We start from the raw sequence: 14,662 nt of genomic DNA on the forward strand, positions 1-14,662 counted from the left end.
CAGGAAAATTTACCCTGACATAACAGCATCTTTGGTCCCTCTCTAACCCCTTACCTTATACTCTCCAACCCCTTGCTTATTTTTTCTTTATGTACTTATTACTACCTGACATGATGTTGTTTATTTACTTTTTCAGATTTTCTTCTTCCTTACCATAAACCTCACGCAGGCAGGAACTTGACCTCTTTGCCTGTTTTCTTCTTCTCCTCCTTCTCTTCTACCTCCTTCTCCTCCTCTTTCCCTCCGTCATCCCTGTAACTGAAATGGATACACTGGGCCTGAAATGGAGGTGGAATTCATGTGCTGGAGTTATTTTATTGCCGTATCTTTTACTATTCTAAGACTGAGATGAAATATGCCTAAATCCTAAAATTTGTTGCTTCCAGGGGTTGGTATTAGTAGTGCTTCTTTCTTTTAATGCTTTTCCATTCTTTATGAATTTTGTACAGTGAACATGTATTATAGTACTTTATAATCAGAAGAAAACATTCGAATCATGCCAAAACACATTTCATTTGAACATGCAATGTAGATTTCAGTTCTCTCATGGTCTTGTGCAGGTGTGCTAACTCTTCTAGGATGAGCACCAGGTCCATTCTAAAATTACACAGGAGGAGAAAATCACAGATGGTTTTTCAGTTCACCACAAGGGAACTTAAACCAAAGTGTAAGATCTTTGCAGATAATTAATGTACTGTTTTATAGAGAAAATGGTTTTATGGAATGGGGAAAGGAGTGAGAATGGAGAAAACATTAAAAATTCAACTTCCACGTTTCAAGAATGGGGTGACTCTTGGAAGCAAATAATTTTGTGTGGGGGGTGTTTAGAGTCAATTTAAATGCATCTCATATTTCCATCTCCAGTATTCACATTTCTACTCAATATTTAACCGATTACACCTAGACATAATTTCTAAATACACACTGTGTATAATGTTGCTGTTGTCACTTTCAGTGTATGATTCACAGGGAGATAAGAGCACTGTTCTCTGCATTTAGGGACCTGGGTGGTTTGTCCTACTGTGCATAATACATATTTTGCTGCTAGTCGAGAAGTAAGATGTAGGCTGTACTGATTGCTGTTTTGAAATACTGCAATCACTAAAATGATGATTTTTATTTTCTGTAAAACTGGCAGTCAAATATAAGAATGACAATGTGTGTGCACCCATACATAACACGAATGCCGTTAAAAAGGTTCTATCACATTTTTATAATTTTTCAAGTTAGCTGATCAGGAGTTATTATAAGGCTGATTGTTTTTAATCTTCAGGATATTTAACTGTCAGAGACATTTAGAAAGTGATAATCCAGTACTAAGAAATTAAGCTGGATTTTCTTAGCTGATAGTTTATGATAACACTTAATGTTTTCAGAAGAAAATGGATATAAAATGGAGTCTTTTTTCCTCCATTAAAGAAGCTGACTCTTGAAAGGCCTAACTCTGCGTAAGTAATTCAAATGGAGATATAAGGGATTAACTCTATAGTAGATAGTTTGAAAGCCAAAAGGAAAAATATAAAAATTTATGAGCATTAGAATCTCTAAATTTTGGTCCAGGGAGTATAGATGATATGAAAGGAAAAATACTAGTTGGGGTGTCAGGTGACTAGAACCGACACTCATCTTTTCTGGTCACTGGATGTGTGACCAAATCTTTTTGAGTCTCCGTTTACAACACTAAAAATCTAGTAATTAGACTGAATTTATAAACTCAAAAATCAATTCGCTCTCCTATGCAATTTGCTCTTACTCTTTGAGTGATTATATGTCAAGTATTTTTGTTATGTGTCCAGCTGGGGCACAGTACCCGTGTGGATTAAGCTTGGAATTCACATCTGCAGCTTTAATCAGTGGATTTGCTAAATGGCTGAGGAAAGCTCATAAATTTACCCTCTTTTAGATATAATCACCCAATTAGGAAAGAGCGATGATAAGAAATCTCTTCTCATGAAGAGAACTCAGGAGCTGAGTAGGATCAGTAGTAACTGCTGGATGATCTGTCATTGGCCTCTTTAGACCACAACCACAACCATCAAATACTGTGCTCCTTGGCTAGATCTACCAAAAATAAATGAAATCAATAATTTCTCATCTGACTTGGCTGTCAGCAGTACAAATTCATCAGAATGCTCCTAAATTCTCTTTGCAACTGACTGTATAGAAATGGCTTTTCTGAAAGATGGCTTGATTTTGGAAAGGTTATAATTTGATTCCCTTAAATTGAAATAATATATGTTATGTATAGAGTCAGCTTTCTTTGAGCTGAATAACTTTTCTTCATTTATTGTAAACTATTATGTACGGACAACAAAATAAATAAAATACAGTTTAGTAACTATAAAGTGAAAACCCAAGAAACGAACATTTAAAACTAGAAGTAAATAAGACTTTACCGGCACCCTAGAAGGCTTCCCTTCTACATGCCCCTCCCCAGTCCCAGCCCCATCTCTCACTGTTCGAGCACTTTTATAATAAACACGCTCTTACTTTTCTTAGTATTGTCCTGCCTTTGTTTGCATTCCTAAAAATAGATTGCCCTATTTTTAAACTTTGTATTAATAGATCCATAAGAAAATAGTGCATTCTTTTTTATTTTGTGTTTTTTCTCAACATTATTCAAGGAATTTCATTCAAGTTGTTATGTAATGTTATAGTTTGTGGAGTTTTTTTGTTTTGTGTGGTTTATTTATTTATTTATTTTGCTATGCAGTACTCAATTAATGGAGTAGTTTTAATCCATTCTATTGTTGATAAATATTCTATTGTTTTTTTGTGTGTGTGTGTGAGGAAGATCAGCCCTGAGCTAACACCCATGCTAATCCTCCTCTTTTTGCTGAGGAAGACCGGCTCTGAGCTAACATCTATTGCCAATCTTCCTCTTTTTTTCCCTCAAAGCCCCAGTAGATAGCTGTATGTCATAGTTGCACATCCTTCTAGTTGCTGTATGTGGGACGCAGTCTCACCATGGCCGAAGAAGCGGTGCCTGGGTTTGCGCCCTGGATCCGAACCCGAGCGGCCAGTAGCGGAGTTCGCGCACTTCACCGCTAAGCCACCGGCCGGCCCATAAATGTTCTATTGTTGATGACCATATATGTTGTTCCAGCTTTAGGCTATTGTAAATAATGCTGCTGAGAACATTGTTGTCCATTATACAGGTCATACCTGTATCCTTGTACTCATCTGCATCAGAATCTTAGGAATGGAATTGTTGAATAAGGAGATGCAGATAGATCTTGGAAGATCTAGCTGATGAAGTCATTTGGGACCTGAATTTTCTTTTTGGGAAAATTTTGACTACTCATTCAATTGCTTTAATGATTATAGAAGTAATCAAATTTTCTAGTTCTTTTTGTATAATTTTAGTAAATTATATTTTTCCTCAGAATTTGTCCATTTATTTAAATTTTAAAATATACTACTATGAACTTGCTTTAGCATCCTCTTATGTAGCATCTTAAGTAATGCTCCTCTTTTTCATGTAAGATACTAGTTTTTGAGTCTTCTGTCTTGCTTTGTTTCCTTTTTAATCCATCTCTCCAGTGGTATGCCAATTTTTAAAAAGCTCTCCAAAGATAAGCTTCTGGCTATATTGAGCCTTTCTATTTTGTATTTGTTTTCTATTTCATTACCTTTTTTCTTATAGTTCTTTTTCTTTCTTTCTTTTTTCTTTTTACTTCTTTTGGTGTTATGATGTCCTTTCTTTTTAATATATTGACAAGAAATGCCTAGTCTATTAATTTGCAGCACTTACTTGTTATTAATATATGTATTTGAGGCTGTGGTCAACTTGGCTAAGCTAAACTATATTGCCCAGCATTCCACTGTATGTTTCCAGTTAGAGTGGGCTACAAGAGATTCTTGTACAAGATTTGGAGGGCAATCTCACTTATATATGGAATCTAAAAAAATAGAATTCATACATACAGAGAATAAGTTGCTGTTTGCCAGAGATGAAGAGTGGACAAAATGGATAAAGGTAGCCAAAAGGTACAAATTTCCAGTTATAAAATAAATTAGTCCTGGGAATGTAGTGTACAGCATGGTGACTATAGTTAATAATACTGTATTATGTATTTGAAAGTTGGCAAGACAGTAGATCTTAAATGTTCTCATCACAAGAAAAAAATTGGTAACTATATGAGGTGATGGATGTTAACTAAACATTGTGCTAACCGTTTCACAATATATACATATATCAAATCATTATGTTGTATGCCTTAAACTAATACAAAGCTACATGTCAGTTATATCTCAATAAAACTGGAAAAAATCAAATTCTCAAAAGAAAACAAAATAAAAAGATTTGGGGAAAGAAGTGAAGGGGAAGCTCCTTTTGTAGATCCTTTTTGACCACTGATCAGCTGACTCACCTCTCTGTGTGAGGCAGAGGGCCCACAGCTGCTCCACTATCTCTCCATTACTCCCTCGGTTGCTTTGATCCCTATATCAGGTATATGCACTTATTTTCATAGTAAAGAGCCCTGGTTTCCACAGGCCACCCATGCAACCACCGTCAGAGGCAGCAAGAACTGGTATGGTATAGTGAGTAGTCAGTGTTGTCTAGTGGTTCTAGCTTGTTTTCACTCTCTGCCATCTTTCACCTGTTTTTCCTTCCCCGCTGCCTGCCCTATGGATGTGAAGCTCTAACATCAGATGCGAAGACAACAGTCTTACAGAGACAGCTTAACCAGCTTCCGTAATTCTATAACGTCAAATCTTTGTAATAAGCCTCTTAATATATAGAACCTGTGGTTCTGTCTTGCTGGTTGATCTCTGACTGCTACAGAGACTATACATTTTTCTCTAAGTTTTGCTTTATCTGCCACCCACTACTCTTGTATCTTTTATTTTGTTATATATTTAATTTTGATTATAACTTTTTCTTTGATTCATGAGTTTTTTACACATATTTTCTAATTTCAAAACATGAAATATTTGTCATTTAGTAACTGATTTCTTATTTAACTACATCGTCAGAAAACATGCTCTATATGATTTAAAATTTTTAAATTTATTTATTTATTTATTTGGTGAGGAATATTAGCCCTGAGCTAACATCTGTTGCCAGTTTCCTATTTTTGCTTGAGGAAGATTGTCACTGAGCTAACATCTGTACCAATCTTTTTCTATTTTGTATGTGAGATGCCACCACAGCATGGCTTGATGAGCGGCATGTAGGTCTACGTCTGGGATCTGAGCACGCGAACTCTGGGCCGCCAAAGCGGAGCATGCAAACTCAACCACTATACCCCTGGGCCGGCCCCTAAAAGTTATTTTTATGGCTACTATATGATGAGTCTTTATAAATGTTCCTTGTATGCTTGAGAATAATATATACTCTACAGTAATTTGTTATACTATTCTATGTATGTCCATTATGTCAAGAATTTAATCATGTTCAAATATTTTATCTTCTTGAATTTCTGTCTACTTGTTTTGTCAATTGTTGAGGTAGTTTTTATTTTAAATCTCCCATCGTGTGTAGTTACTTATAGCTACTTATATTTCTAAAAATTTTTGCTTTGTGTATCTCAATGATATGTTATTAATACATTTGGTATCACTCCTCCATGCTGTGGTCATCTGCCATCACTCTTGATCAAAACTCCTCATTCCTTAAAAATTTACCTCCTGTTTCACTGTCTCTTTTAACACTGCTATGACATTTTTCAATGATCTCAGTATCCACGTAGATGTTTCTTCCAATATCTTCATTATTCTGCACACCTTCTTTCAATGGTCTTCTACTTTTCCTCAAGGAACTCACTTGTCTCAATCATCAAGTATAAGCCCTCCACAATATAAGCAAACACCCCTTTCTTGGACCACCCCCTGCCATCTTTCCAGGTCACTTCTTCTAATAGCCCTAATCCAATCATTTCTTGCTACCTCTCCTCATCCCCATCCCAACTTTTCACTTTCCTTCAAACCCCACAAGGCTTGACTTCTCTTCTTACATAGCTTATATTCATGTTAAATCATTGTAATCACTACTTGATATTTGTGTCACATTCCCTTGTCCCTCTCTTCCTTCATCTTAATTGCTTGGATAAGTACAACCTTGGTTAAATCCAAGTCTCTTCCTATTGCATGCCTGTTTGCACTCACCTAAATATGGTTGGAGAAAAATAACAAAACTATGGTGACTGGTCTCCCTTTAAATCCATGATAATTAAACTCAAATAAGCCTTCATTATTGCTTAGAAACCCTATATTCCTCTATATTCACTCTCTCTCAACTTTTTCACACTTCTCCTCTTCTCAAACCTCCACTTTCTCCTTCCTATTCACTCTCACTTGACAATCTTGTTTCCCACTTAATCATGGAAATTAGGACACATAAAAGTGAATGTCCCTAATCAATATCATCATTACTAAGCAGACAAGCCAAATCCCATATTCTTTGCTCTTTAGTTGTACTTGCCTTACCAAAACCCAATCCTGGTTAAATCGAACACTTGAAAGATTCCACACTAGTGCCAGGGCAGATTAATGTAACCAGGAAAGTACACGTCCAACCTGACTAGTCTCTCCCTAAATTCATGACCACAAACCAACTGCCAGGAAGATCTCAGCTGTCTGACACTCTTTGTTCTTTACATGAGTCTATTGTCCCTTCTCTCCCATACTCTGAGCTACTTATTTCACATCTCCTTTCTGCTCAAACCTCTAACATGCTCTCCTTCCTCCTCAATCTCAGACAACGGCCTTTCTTTCTATTTCATGAAACAAATACTCAGAAGAAAACTTTGTCATTATCTACCACCAAATCTGTCAATCTGTCTGTATCTCTCTTTTCACTTCAGGCCAAAACCTCTATTTCTGTGCAAGATCTCCGTCTCTCTCTTACTCTCTTACTTAAGAGCCTTGACATACTAATTTTTCCCATTCTGTTGGATTATTCCAATAAGCATCAAATATTGTGACCTTACCCTTCAACTATTATTTCTTTTCTTTTCTTCCATTTATAGCAAACTCTCAAAAGAGAGGTCTAAACTCACGTTCTCCTCTTTCTTCCCTCCTTCTCTCCTAAATATACTCCATACAAGGCTTTTATTTCTACCATCCCACTGACACGGTTTTTTAATCAAGGTCACATGTCCTCTGAGTTGCCAGATCTGACAATTGTTCCTCAGTCCTTCTCTAAGCAAAATTTGACATAGCTGATTACACCATTCTTTTCAAAAGATTTTGTTGTTTGTTTTGTTTTGTTTCCTCTTGCCTTCTAGGGCACCATGGGCTCCTAATTTTCCTCCTTCCTCATATAAGGATAAATACAAGTTGAAAAAGAAAAAAAAGATAATTTTCTCTAATGAAAGAAGGAAAGAGACTCCCCCAGCCCACACTTTTCTTAACACATTATTTACTCTTAAAAAAAAAAATGTGAGTTCTTTCTCTGTCTCTTTGAAATGTATGTAAATCTTTTAAATGGCTAAATAAGCCTCTTGCCAGCTTTAAGACTCAGAAATATCTTTCTCCAGGACCTGAGAATGATCTTTTTGCATGTAATCATCAAGGAAGAAAGGGTCTTATCCCAGTTTTCGTGGAGAATAGGAGCCTAACTTCAGTGGATGCTTTGCTCCAAGTCACAAAACTACCTCCTATAATAAAGATATGAGAAGTTTATTTTTCCTTTTTCCTTTAATGGTTACCCCAGTTACAAAGTGAATGAGGAAGGAACTATGTATGACGAATGGTGCTATCAAGTATTCTTATTTGAGGACTAGTTATTGTCTATCTTATATGTATATAATCGGTATATCTACTTGGCTATATAAAAGGACAAAAATTCTTTTTTTTTTGATCTCTTAGCAGATTACCTGGGATTCACATCACATTCTAATTTAGTGCTTATTCAATGAGAAAACTCTTTTCCTTGTCTTCTACCTTTGTGGAGAAGATTCTGGGTTGCAGGAGAGTTTATTTTTCATTATATTTCCCCAACACTCAATACTTCATATCCTGCCTATAAATGTTAAGGTGCCTCAATGCTCCTTTCTTGGATTTCTTCTTTTTTCCATCTTTACTCACTTCTTAAATAGCCTTCTTTAGTTCATTGGCTTTAAATGATATCTATAGATTAATGTATTAGATTTTCAGACCTGACCAGTCTCTCTCTCTACACACACCCCCCCATACACAAGTATAAATCTCTTTTATTTGAAAGCTCCACTTGTATGTGCTCAATGAACCTTTAGACACCAATATCCCCAGCATAAACATGACTCTTTCTTTTGTGTTTCCCATCTTAGTCAGAGGCACCATCATTCAGCTAGTTATTCAGGTTATGAAACTTAGTCTTGTTTTAGTCTTTCATTTTCATACACCAAAAATAAATCCAATAGGTCTGCTTTCAAAACACGCCTGGAATTTTATTACTTCTCACATGCTTTGTTGTTAGTAGCTCCCATTTAACATTTACATTGACCCCCAGAAAGGAGGAGGAAGATATAGGAGGCAGGGAGACCAAATGGAGGGTGGCTTTAATAAACTAGAGAAAAGATCATGAGAGTATACTAAGGGAGTGGAAGTTAAGATACAAAGGTTAAATTCAAGATGTGAAATCAAGAGTATTTGGAGTTGTCCATGGTGAATGAAATTGTGAGAGTCTCTGCTATGGCTCAAAGCATGTGGAACACGAAGATAAATGGACCAATCCTACAATTCTGAGAAAGCATTTGTAGGTTGGATGTAGTAACTGTTAAAAGGAGCAGAAGATGAGGATTAAAAAAGGGTATAAGGAGAACCTAAACAGATAGGTTTCCAGAAGTCACAGGAAAAAAATTACAAGTAGCACAAGCCAAAAGAACAGTGTTGAATGCTGTTTGAAGTAAGACTTACGTAGTATGATCAAAGTTCAGAATATCTACAATGGAGAATGCTGGATACACAGCACCGTGGTAGACACCAATGAGAATACTAAGATAAATAAGGGCTCTTCGTTTAGGACATGGAAATCTGTTAGACAAAATGTAAATACAAATAATTTAAATACAACATAAGAATTGATGTTTCTTAAGAGTCTTACAATCAAACTTGAGAGATCTGGAGGGGCATATTTGCTTCCATGTAGGGCCAATGAGGAATGACTCAATGGATGTGTCTTTTATGTGGACTCCAACTTTAAGTAGACCGTTTGGCAGAGTACACCAGACGGCAGGCAAGAGATAATGCAGGCTTGAATACAGACAGAAGAAATATCAAGGTGTAAAAGATAGGAATTTGCAATCTCAATTGCTGGTGTACAAGAATTTAAAAAAATCCATCTATAATCTTGTCGTCTCTTTTTGGGCTGACAGGGAACTTAATCTCAGTTTTAGCGTAGTTTAGTTTCTAGTTTTTCCCTCTGTTGTGTCTTCCCATTAAAACCTGAGGAAGACCCCTGGGGTCATTGTTGCTGACATACCGTTGTTTTAGTACTTGTCAGTCTTTCAGGTCCTATGATCAGTCCTGATGATTTTCTGCAGTTCTTGGGGCACGGAGTTTGGCAAGGCTGGGAAGAGTGATTGCATTAGGAGGAGAGCAAAAGAATAATGCTAGTATTTTTATCACTTATTCCCTAATGATGGCAATAATATTAATATCGACATGTTAAGACTACATAAAATAAGAAAAATCAATCATTAATATATAATACATTAAATGTATAAACAGACTAGAAATATAAAATTAAATATCAATCTAACAAAATATAAATATTAAATATATATTATCATAAGCTGATAAAATTAATATAATTAATATTATCCAAAAACCAGCACTATATAAAAGTGAACAAAATTTAACTATGAACGAATCATTAAAAATGATATAATGCAATTCAATTTCTTTGTAAAACTCAGATCTTTCAAAAATTGCATTAACGTGATTGAGCCAAGTCTATTTTTGTAAAAATATTTCCATCTTTTGTAAAGGCAACTTGCTAAGTCTTCACTAGCAGGAGAATGTTTATTAGACATTTATAAACTAATTCCAAATATTTTCCTGAGTCCTTTATCTTTAAATAATCACAAGTGGCATTGATACCATTGAAGACATTTTTTCAGCACCATCCCACAATACAATGCAGAGTTTGAATTTATTACTATGATGTTAATATTTCACTTGTTCAAAAGGTCTTTGAAATATGGCAATAATTATGCATAAAATAGAAGTTCTTAAAAAGTAGAAGATGGCTGCTTATTGCAATGTGTGCAGGTGCAGATGTGCCCGGTCTTGTAGACTGTACTTGGTTTAGTCTTTTCTGCCCATGTTGATGAGATATGTTAATGATTTCATTATCAAGATATAAATAATTTAAATATCAGGTTGTTTCAAACATAGAAATAATGACATTGCATCAAAAGGTATTAGTATTTCGTACATAGTACCTGATATTCTAATCACTGCCTGGCGATGCTGTGAATCGACTCTAGCCACACCCGAGAGGCACCAGCCAGTTATCCTCTCTGAGTTCTAGCCACACTTTCAGATGACAAACCCTAGACAATGTTTAGGTACCCGAACCTTGGCCCCCTTTTTCATATAATGGAAGGTCTCTTTTCTCTACCTCTTCTGGATCTGAGATACCTGGCATTATATCTTCAATGAACTTAGAATTTTAAAAAGATACAATCAGCTTTGGTTTTCCATGTACGAAAAGCCACAAAGTAAGAAAATAGTGGGTCTGGCAACCTGCTTGGAGTGAAGGAAAGGGAAAAATACATTGGACAATGCACATGTTCATATTCCAAAACGTTAGCTGGCAGAATAGAAGAAGAATTGTCATTCAATCCATTATTGTAATAATTTTCTTTTTGATTAGACTCTATATTGCTACATGCATTGATGAGCTTTTTGTGTTTGAAATATGTTGTCTAAATCAACATTTAATATTGTTGGGGAAGAGGGAGAATCCCCCTCTGCCCTTTCCCTTAAGGTTCTTATGGCTGGCCAAATAATTAAAAGACAGGTTAGCAGGAGAAAATCAAACAAAGTTTAATAACATGTATACATGGTAGAAACCAGGGAAACTGAGTTTCTCAACAAATGGGGGAGGTTTTTCACCTTAAATAGATTTAGATAAAGACAAAGGAGGATGTTAGGGGTGAGGGAGGAGACAGCTATGGGGGATTTCAGAGCAGAAGAAGACAATTTACACAGAGATGGAAATGCAAATATTAGTCTGACAACCCTTTAAGGGCCACCTAGAGGAAGTGGCCTGGGAAAGACAGAATTTTTGATAAGAAGGGCTTGCTGCCTTTCCTATTGCAGCATCTATTTTACATTAGTCTACAGCCATCATATGGTAGTGACTCCCTCCTGAAGTAGGTCTTCTATGTTAAATTATTTAGGCTGTTTGGGGGAGGTCAAATGTCCGTCATAGAAAATAATCAAGGTAAAGAGACATATTTTGGGGTGGCCAATTTTGATCTCCCACAGTATCAACATAGAACTTGTGACTATAGATACTGCTATGAATGTTTTGTATGTTATTCAATCTCTATAAGTTTGTTTATAGAAAGAAAAAATTTAATGTACATAAATTAATATAATTCTGTGAAAATAAGGTAAAATGTTACTATAATTACCTAATGAAGAAAAATAAAATTGGAAATGTAAATACATGTTTCAAAACTGTGCTAAGGGGCCAGCCCTGTGGCTTAGTGGTTGAGTTCATGCACTCCGCTACTGGCGGCCTGGGTTCGGATCCCGGGCATGCACTGATGCACCACTTGTCTGGCCATACTGAAGCAGTGTCCCACATACAGCAACTAGAAGGATGTGCAACTATGACATACAACTATCTACTGGGTCCTTGGGGGAGAAAAAGGGGGAAAAAAGGAGGAGGATTGGCAATAGATGTTAGCTCAGAGCTGGTCTTTCTCAGCAAAAAGAGGAGGATTGGCATAGATGTTAGCTCAGGGCTGATCTTCCTCACACAGACACAAAAAAAAACTGCTAAAAGTCCATCTTTCTGCCAAATCATTACTTTTATTACCTATGAAATAGGACCTAAAGCTTTTCTGAGGGTAGGAATTATGTATTTTCTGTTTTTAATATTGAGAGAATCTAGCATAATCTTGGCAGAAACTATGTTCTTAATAAAACTTTTGTGAGAGTAATCAAGTTAGTCAATGAACAAATCTTGCTTTCTATTTAGAAAGATTTTTGTGAACATAAATTTTAGGTGTTCATTAAGAAATGGTTAAGAAGTAGTTATTTGTTAAATGAATACAGGAGTTAATGTTTATGCCTAAATGCCTTGATTTATAGTTTTCTTTATGTTACTGCAAATGATCTTTACAATATTGCAGTATCGGTTGACAATGATATTACCCACCTTTGTATATAAAGGGAAGAAGACTTGGAGACATAAAGTGATTTACTCAAAAGTGACTTATTGGCGGGGCTGGGAATACAACCCAGGTTTTCTGCATCCATGTTTAGAGTTTTGCTACCAAATAGTGTCCTTTCCCAGTGGGCAGGGATGGTCAATCCCTCATAGGATTATAACCTTGATAACATCTATTCATCATGAATTAATTCAGACTCTGCTACTGGCATCAGTGATTAGATCTCTCACTAGCTTATAAGTATACAGTGGGGGGAAATGTGGTAAAACTCTGTGGACTTTGGAATAAAAGAAGACTTAAGGTTGGCTCCTGATGCCAACCTTTACTCATTACTTAGGCAGACTACTCAACTCTATGTCAAAGTGATAATATCAAACTATTACAAAATTGTTTTGAGATTAAATGTCGTAATTGCAAGAGAAGACAGGTTATAGTAAACATGCAATAATTGAGGTTTACCAAAACACCTTAGTCTTATTTTGTTAATTCATTACCATTGCCCATGTCTTTTAGGGTTTCTTCTTTATCACATAAGAGAAACCTAGAAGTACATTTTCCAAAATTCCCTTCTCCATGTGCTTCTGAGTTAGTCTGATCATGTGAGGCACCTAAATATTGTTTGCGTGGTGAAGAAGTGGCAGTATTTGTTGAAAAGTAATAACAAGAAGCACAGATTCTCTTGGTGAGCAAAGAATATAATTTGCATGGGGAAATGAGAATGATTGAGTATTTGGGGATGAGACAAGGGCTGTGATAGGCGTACCCTTCACCAAATATTTCAGCTTCTGCCATCCTTTCATATGATGGGATAACACTTTAAAATTGAGTGAGAACACGTGATTGGTTCTGACCAGTGAATTCTAAACAAAAGTGATTTGTCTCACTTCAAGACCAAGAATTTAACTGCTTCTGAGAGTTCTCTTTTCCCTTTGTTGTGGCTGGATTGCTCAGGATAGTTGCTGCTCTGAAGCTTGGTGAATGGACTGACTACAGTGGGCTCTGCATTCTCAATGGACTTGTGCCATGAGCAGGAGACGAATCTGAGCCATTTGTGGTAGACAGAGTAATGTCTTCCCAAAGATGTCCATGCCCTAATTCCTGGAACTTGTGAATATGCTACCTACACAGTCCGAGAGATTTTGCAGATAAGATTAATTTAAGCACCTTGTAATGGGGGGTATTATCTTAGATCATCTGGGTGGGCCCAATGTAATCACAAGGGTCCTTCAAATGTCAATGGGAGCAGAGGTTGGACTGATGTGATTGTTGGCTTTGAAGATGTAGGAAGGGATCAAGGAATTTAGGTGGCATCTAGAAACCGGAAAAGGCAAGGGAGCTGATTTTTGTCCTAGAGCTTCCAGAAGGATTTCAGCCCAGTGAAACTCACTTAGGACTTCTGACCTCCTGAAATCTAAGATAATAAATGTGTTGTTTTAAGCCACTAGCTTTGTAGTAGTTTGTTAGAGCAGCAATAGGAAATTAATAGACTGTTTGGGGCTTGAGGTTTATTATAGCAGCATAACCTATTCTATCTGGACTGATAGAATTCTCCTTTATCTTTTTTTGTGATCAACACTAGCATTAAGAAAATGTACTTAAAAATTCAAGTTATGTTTTTTCACCCAAACAATATTTATAATCTACTTCAAGTTGCCCTCTTCCTATTGTTTTGGGGGGGTGGGGGAGTGAATCAGAGTATAGATAAAATTTTGGATATTATTATTGTCTACATATTTTCTATAATATATAGGAATTTAATCTAAAAGGCAATAGAGTTCCTGTCTAAGAATTGTCTGATATTGTTATTTTAGAATCCCAATTTTATTCTCACTCTTTATTGGTTTATGAAAGGTAGAATAAATTTTCATGCCTCTGGATAAGATGAAAAGATATAACCCATAGATACTATGCAGGAGATAAACTAAGACAATCACTTTATTAACAAGTTTATTTGGTGACAGTATATTTTTCCTTCAAGAAGATGAAAGTGGTAAACAGTAAGGGAAACTGTATTGTTGAGATCAATGTGAAATTTCTCTGAAAAGAACTCAGCTATAGACTGTCATGCATGAAAAGGGATTAGAAGCTGAGCTATTGCAAAGAGACAAAGATGGAGTATTTTCAGAATGTGTTTCTTCTTATGTGAACTTCTGTGTGAAATCCAGAAGTGACTAAGCTGATGCAGGAGCTAGATATATGAACGGGAAAACAACAAGGAAAGCATCATTTTCTGAGAATCAAGAATTTCTCTGTAAGTAACCCAGACATAGAGCTGCATGTGAGACAAGGATTCATATCTGAAATAACAACACTTAGACCTAGAA

This window comes from Diceros bicornis, chromosome 11 (genome assembly GCF_020826845.1).
Source record: "Diceros bicornis minor isolate mBicDic1 chromosome 11, mDicBic1.mat.cur, whole genome shotgun sequence".
Classification (NCBI taxonomy): Eukaryota; Metazoa; Chordata; class Mammalia; order Perissodactyla; family Rhinocerotidae; genus Diceros; species Diceros bicornis.